Source organism: Leiobunum rupestre, chromosome 4 (assembly GCF_980474605.1).
Source record: "Leiobunum rupestre chromosome 4, qqLeiRupe1.1.hap1, whole genome shotgun sequence".
In the NCBI taxonomy this organism is placed as follows: Eukaryota; Metazoa; Arthropoda; class Arachnida; order Opiliones; family Sclerosomatidae; genus Leiobunum; species Leiobunum rupestre.
The window spans coordinates 2,923,884-2,931,881 of NC_143387.1; the positions used below are offsets into that span (position 1 = coordinate 2,923,884).

The window sequence follows — 7,998 nt, forward strand, 5'->3', positions numbered from 1 at the left end:
TGAAACGAAAATTCCTCGAAATAATCCCCTTGGTGAACTTATCTTTCTCCATAATTCGGGTCAATTGTAGTGTATCCATACAAATTTAAGTCAAGAACAATATGGTTCTATTTTAATCAATTTCAACGAAACTCAGATATTCCGCGTAAATAATTACAGCGACAGTTACGGGTAAAGAAGAAGCGAATTTTAATTCAGTCTTAAATTTACATTTTTGACTAAGAGCAAATGTGACGCGTTGTGAATGAAAACTGCTGTCAAATCGTAGACGAAATGACAATTTCCTAAAGGGTAATCTTCTCGGCTGATTTTGTTTCCTTCGTCTCTTTTCCACTGACCAGTTTAAAGAATCGAATTGCGATTTGCTAGTATGTAACTGTTCTCGGCGAAAGAGGGTAAGTGCTTTACGTGGTATGCATCTCCCATCAACGTATAGTCCAATTTCATTAAAATTGATATGCTTAAAATAATATGGGGACAGTTTCTAGTCACCTAGAAAAGCTCCCTGGGAGACCAATCCTATATAGACTTTTTTCGTATCTGTCCCGTAAACAAATTATCTTGCAACACACCCATATTCATATAAGGAATCGAAAAGTGCAATCAGTGCGCGTGATGGGGTATTTAGCTCTTGCCACTTGAAAAACTTTAGCGTGCGCTAGCTGGTTTTCGGAGACAAGGGTTACTTTTCTGAGATATATGGACGCTGTTTTAATCTCTCCCTTACATTTAACAGAGGTCTTTTTTGGGTTTTCCGAATACGATTTTAAAATCTAAGTTCAAAAGATATCGGGGCTGTTGGCACATATCCAAATGCATGATTCCGATCATGTCTATTGTTATCTTTAAGGGTAAATTTGCACATTTTTTTACAACCTTCGTTATGTGTTTAATCGTCCAATTTTCCAGCAGTGTCGCGATAGATTAAGGAGATACTCAAATGACTAGTTTAAGCTGAATTGAAAAAAGTTAACATTGTCTGATAAAATTATTTTAAGGATAATTATTGGCATTAGGAGTAAAAGAATTTTCGTTTTAAAATATAAATTTCAGGGATAACAACGAATCTTTAACGGTGGTCAATGCTCGATTTTTCAAGGCTGTTGTGATTGAAATTCCACTCGCAACATCCGAAACCACTTTAGCTCTAGTAAACGAGTGCTTTTTTACCCAGATACTCCGCGCTACGTTTTAACAGAGTCATAGCATGTCGAAAGGCGGAAGCCAACATGTTTCCCAATCCGTAACCTTTCTGAACGGGAATCGCCTCATATCTGGTTTGATTCAAATGGTAAATTTCGTAATCATTTACGATTCTGTTAAAGAACATTCGTCTCATGATGCTATTCATTCGTTGAGCTAAACTTAAATGACAGGGTTATTGTAACTAAACCAGATATTATAGCGTTATTTAGTCTCTAAGCGATCTAATATGTAAGGTTACGCGTGCCAGATTTCCCAAATCGTCCATTATATTAATTTCAATAATTTGTATGTTTGAACCAGCGACTGGTAAATAGTGTGGTTGGTCCATAGTTTTATTTAACGTTTATTGTCCTTAAGAGAGGGATGTTTCTGTCGCCCACGATGGTATTTTTAATTACGTCGGAATAAACCAAGAGAGTGTGTATGCTTGCGTTCATATCTACCGTGTAGGGTGCTATCATAGATTCCCAAATTTCAAAATCTTCTTCCTTAAGCGTAAATTCCATCATCCCAATTTCAGAAGGCAATTTTCAGTAAAATTATTTATCCAAATAAATCGAAACACGTGTCGTATTAATATTTTATTTAAACTCGGTGCGTTTGAAAAAAAATGGCATTTCAGTTATTTCTTTGATTGAAGAGAAATTTCCCAAAGGTATAAAAGCGGTTATTGTTCAATAAAAAAAGTTTAATTCCTTATGTTGTCGGTCCCCACTCGCACTCTGTTCTTTTTTAACATTGTTCCACGTCTTTGGATAACTCATTTCGGCTAATCCAACTTCGTATGGTATATTCAACTGAATAATTTCGGGGATGTACGCTCTGAATTTACTAAGAGTATTATTAGGAAAATTAGGACAGCCAAGAGACGTAGAAACTCTACATATAGCAATGTTTCCCAATTTCTTGCGCGACAGCGATTACTGTAACACTAGAGTGTCGCGTTTGATTTTGTAGATTGGATGTAAGAACCGGAAATCCGCTAACGAAAGATGAACGTCATCGAAAATCGATTCTACCCTAGTCTTTTGTTTTTATTAAACTAAAAGAGTAATTGACATTAGTAAAACCGGCGTAGGATCTGGAGCGAATTTTGCGTAGCGATATTTGACGAAGAAGGGATGCGCATTTAATAATTCATCCTCGAAAAAGTTGTAAGATCATTATGAAGAAGAAATGGCCATCATGCAGTAAAAAGAGTTTTTAATGAAATTAGGGAAAACCCAATCGGGGAGCTTAAGTATATTATTAAAAAAAAATAACGGTTACGAAATTGAGCGCCCCTCCCTAAAGCAACACTAGTGTTTATTGGTCGATTGGGACGATAGCGTAGAGACGCATTTGTGAATTGAATTTGAAGACTACGAAGATGACAGTTGTGTTCGAAGACTACGAAGGTAAGTATTTTTCCAGATTATGTTGAAGGTGATTAGCATTTCGAGTTTAATGTAACATGAAGAGAATACTGTTGAATGGGTCTCGAATAAGCTGAAGAGTACTAGGAGTTTGACAACTGGCCTCAAGACCGCGTATGTATGTGTTTATTTTTATTTACGGATACTAGTGAAGATGATGTTGAAGGTAAGGAACATTTTAGTCGTATGTGACATGAATGAATCCTGGACAAAATTACCAGTACTTGTCGAATGATAACTGTTCTCGAAGACCGTACGACTTATAAAGATATTAATATGATGTATGAAGGTGAGTAGAAATTAAAGTTGAATTTTACATTTGACGCTTGACTGAATCTCGAAGAAGTGTAGGAGTACTTGAAGATTGATAATGGTCGCGAAGTAATTTTTTTTCAGATGATTTCGAACGTGAGTAAAATTATGACTTGAGGTAAATGTTCCTCTAGATAGCGTAAGTTTTCTTTTTGCAGATGAAGATTGACAATATTGTCGAAGATAGCGTATGTATTCTTTTTGCAGATGAAGGTGAAAATTGACAATATTCTCGAAGACAGCGTCTGTAATTATTATTATTATATTTTTTGCCGGTAATGTTGAACGTGAGTAGAATTTTGAGTTGATTGTAACGTGAATGAATATCGAGAAGTGGAAGAGTTGTTGAAGATTGACGATATTATCGAAGACAGCAGTGCAGAAGGCTTATTACGACAAGCGCCACTAGGATTCTGAATTTAAAATGAGTGACTAATTTTTGAAAAAGACGCATTTTCTTTTGAGCACCGCTGATGATTTTGCAGCCAAACTAGCGCAAAAATTTGATGGTCCATATAAAGTGGCCGAAAAATTGTCCACATGGACGTATAGGTTAGAAGACGCCCAGAGAAAGCTTTAAAAAGGGACCCATAATATCCATTAGTTTAAACCATACGTTCAGTGGGTAGAATGTATTTTAAATGATTCCGATGTTGATTGAAATAAAAATACCACCTAGTTATAACTTCAAAGCTGCAAACTGGAAGGGTTCGGCGATAAGTGTTGGATTTTTTTTGTTTGTTTGTATTTTTCTTAAAGGCCTTGTAAACGGTACACCAATAAAGTTTGAAATTTTTCATATTAGACTTCAATCAATAATTTCCCACGCGTGTGTACGCATATTATTATATAGTGTTAAAAATTATCCTAGATAGTTGGTAAACAGTGGTCTCTCGAGGAGGTTCGACCTAAGTGAAAGCATCACATAGGTCGAACGTCCCCGAGAGACAACTTCTTTGTCTGTAGAAATATTTGGGGCTGGTGTGTTAATCGTCACAGGGATATTTGAAATAGTTAATGAAAAAGAAGTCTTCGACGAAGAAAGCTTTGCGTTTTATATTCAATTTAAGACGATAATACTGTTTTTAGCGACGCCTTCTTTTTCGGAAAAATACCGATTTTTAGCAATTATACGTCGTAAGGCATTTTTTCGGTGAACTATTTTTGAACACCGGCGTAGGGAAAGTAGTTTTTGAGAAGGGACAATAATATATTTATTGAACAATTACAGCCTTGGACCCTACCTTGAAGATTGACTTTCTACAAAATTATTAAGATAAAACTATTGTCAAATCTTTCCAGGTAATGATTTTGAACGTGTTCAATACATTCTATGATCGCAGGTCCAATCAAGCTTCGACCTCTGAAACTTCCAATGCCCAACCTTTAGTCTTTGACGACAGTCACGACACTGATGGAATATATGCCTTTTACCCTAAGCGACCGGCTCGGATAGTCCGTGGATCAGATATTTTGAAATATTTAAAAGATGACCTACAACCACCCAAAACTAACGTACTACAATGATGGAGGGTCAGTATAAAAGTGAAATACCTAATCTAATCTATATTGGCCAAGACATCGAAAACTAAGCAATAGGCCTACGGCGAACAAATGTAATAAAATATTTCTTCGTTGCTTGCGCCATTGTGGGTGGAAATGTTTTATGTATCTGAAAAACCATGGGTGACGTCGGGTCACGTCGTACTCCTAGCTCCCTAAAGTACTATACATCCCCCTCCGAATAATGGGATAAATTGGTGACGACTTTCCGTTTCTTAGGTTCCTATTGTCTTAACTTCCTTAGATTAGATAATGGTATCCAATTCCAAACAAGCGATGTTACCTTATATATAATTGAAATCTTGATTACAGGAAAATGAAAAGAGTTACACTTCAGTTGTCAAAATGGCTCGAGATTACCTCGCTATACCCGCGATATCGGTTACATCAGAAAGACTGTTTTCTGTGGGAGCAAATGTAATGACACCAACCAGAGAAGACCTACATGCAGAAACAATCTCGGCTATGATGTCATTAAATCTTTGGTGGAAAGATGCATTGATGTAAATCCTGACGCTTGATATATTAAAAACGAAAAAAAAAATGAATTGAATTGAAATTATTAAGAATGGCCGTTAGGCCATTCTTATTTAAGGGGTCAGCGCGATTTCCTATGGCTAAAATTAATACAGCCAAGCGCAGGAGAATCAATAGTCTGGTCGCTAAAAATTTTAAGACTTAATTTTAAGCAATTTTCATGCCCAAGATTCAGTATTGTGGATGCCTAGCGGGATTATTCTTACTGTCAACTTCAGCGAGTAACGTATTGGAATCCCGTCATTTAACGAAAGTTAGTCAACTGTAGATAAGAACCTTCGTACTGTAATGAGTTAGTGTATCATTTTTGACATGGACGGCCAACTGATCAGCTCGCATCCCGTTTCCCGGAAAAATGGAAAAATAAAATTTTGGCCGTCTTCGAGCTAACGTTGTTTTTCGCAATTTACTCAAGAAATAATAAACCATTTCTTATGGGAACTTTATTTAAATCTCATTATTTATACGTAATTAAGTATTTTTTAACTAAAAATTATCATTATCGTAATTAATTTAATTGCAGTGCAATAGTAAATAACATTTAACCGTTAAGCCTTTGCTTCGTAGGGAAAATTAGCCCGTAGAACCCGAATTACCCGATCATATATTCTAGGTAAAAATTACGTATTTAGATAATTTAGTAGTACCAGAAAGAATTTTATGGGAAGTGAAATTTAGTTTAAAGTTAATTTGGTTTTATTAACAAGCTGATTTAAAAAAATTAATTATTAAATTTTAATTTAGGTGTATCCATCTGGCATTGTGTAAATAATTTTGGGAATTTTAATTACAGTAATGAAGTATGGTAAATATTTGAATAATTTTTCATAACAACGAGCATTCTGGGCATTCCAACTTAATCCTCTATGTAAAGGCGTCTTAATTATTCAGAAGCCTAACAAGTGAGTAGACTGAAATTATTGTTATTTGAGGATCAGTTATCATCAGTAGTGTACGAGCCATATGTTGTAAGGTAGTACAGCCAGAACAGGGCTGGAGACTCACCATTCAAGTACTATTGATAAATGTTTGCCTTTGTGTATATAAATTACACTTTGCCTCGGTGAATATAAATTACACATGGTTGGTTTTTAATTTGAAAGCTCGGCAGAGTTGGAAACTCTTGATACATGATTGAGATAAAAGTAAACGATTAAAAGCTCTTCACAAATCATGCTATACTACCCATAAACACTTTCTCATCAAAGGTCTGTTTTTTATTGAAAGTTTTACCAAAATTAGCATATTGCACTTGCTTACTAGAACCAGTTATACACCTATTATCTTGTTATCTAAGTCTTAATGGGAAATTAAAACTCAATTTAACATAACCAATTATCATCATTATTTCCCAATGTTAAGTAAAATATTTAAAATAATTTTAAATATATCAAATTACATTCAATAATATTAAAATTTATGTTCAAAATATATTTAAAATTAAACCCATTTATTTTCGAACTTATGGCTTTTATTTAAAATTATTAATTCAAGGAAAAATATGCCCTGAGGCAGGGCAAAGAGACAGATATTAAATAAAAAATGCTTTAATCAAAGCAGTTGGAAGGTTGATTTAAGGGGTAGTTGGGATCTATGCAGGGCCGTGCTTAGAGGTCTCGCGGCCCCGGGCGAAACTGACAATTGTGATTTTAGCGGCCCTCCGGTATATACATCCCTATGGGGAAACTTTAGCGGCCCTGGGCGACCGCCCAACTCGCCACCCCCTAAGCACGGCCCTGGATCTATGAAGGCACAGATATTGGAAATGTTTTAGAATTAAAGAGTTATTTTTTGGAATTATTTTAAAAAGCAAAATAAATTTCTAAAATAATTTCCATCGATTTTCCTCACCTTTTATAGATTTTAAAACCCTTTCCTTAAATTTGAGCCTTGAAACTGTAACAGTAAACTGAGAAAATTTTAAATTAAAAAGGAGTATGTGTAAAATTACAACATTTAAATTGCTGATACTCATTATAGAAACTAAACTAGTAAAAACGTCATCAATAAAAGGGATTTGCAATAAATTTAATCAAGACTGTTCAAGTTAACAGAGGAAATTTGGATGTAATTATAGCCTCTGCCTATAGAGAGAGCATGCAAGTGCAAGGAGAAACATGTGTATTGTCCTTTAGCTTAGAAAAGATAAGTTATGAATTTTCTTTTATTAAAAAGACTTCCAAGAGACCCTCTAGTCAATTTAAAATTCGTAATTCAGTTTCCGTACATTGTAAACCAAAAGTTACGACTGAATGACTTATTTCAATTCGACTAGGTCTTTCTTGAAAGTCCTTTTAACATTTCAAACAGGCTACTGCAGTGTAACTGCACACATTTTATCAGTCCTTTCTAGAAATAAATGTGCTCATTTTAATGTAACTCTAAATGTTACTCTTTTTTACTACCAGCGGGTACTTGACTTGTGAGGATCTTCAGATTTTCATGATGCATGCCAAATTTATATACTGATGTATAATTCTACTTTAAACCAGAAGTTTAAAATATTAAGTGCAGACTTGGATAGATATAATTTAGTACATTTGTCTGTTTTATAAATTCATTAAGAGAATTAGCTTACATAGAAAACTGCAAACTCCTTTAACCGTTTAATTTCTTATGTATTTTTACAAAATTTAAATTTAACATATAAAACAGCATGTTAATTAAAGTTTTAATATTTTCCGAGTAGTAGCATGGCAGTAGTTTGAAACACAAAACTGCAGAATCCAGTTACGACAGCATAGCAGACGTCTATACAGGGCTTTTTTGATTGAGACTCACACACATCGGTGTCGACCCTAGGCCTTAGACACCAGCACACACACAATAACTGATTAATCAGGGTGAGATATGTGTAACGGCCACGCCACGGCGGGATACGTGGCGATAGGGGTGGGGACACGCGTGGCGGAAGTATCCCGACCACTTATACTTAATTGTGAACTAAACACGCGTACTCCTTTAC

The 7,998-nt window shown here is 35.1% G+C and overlaps 1 long non-coding RNA gene across 1 annotated transcript; it reads left to right on the plus strand.

Annotated features, from left to right (window-relative positions):
- Positions 1 to 233: 233 nt before the first annotated feature.
- On the plus strand, positions 234 to 5,006 carry LOC149945888 (uncharacterized). The gene is made up of 3 exons (XR_016480555.1): positions 234 to 395; positions 4,236 to 4,466; positions 4,809 to 5,006. It is a non-coding gene; the product is annotated as an uncharacterized LOC149945888 (long non-coding RNA).
- Positions 5,007 to 7,998: the final 2,992 nt, after the last annotated feature.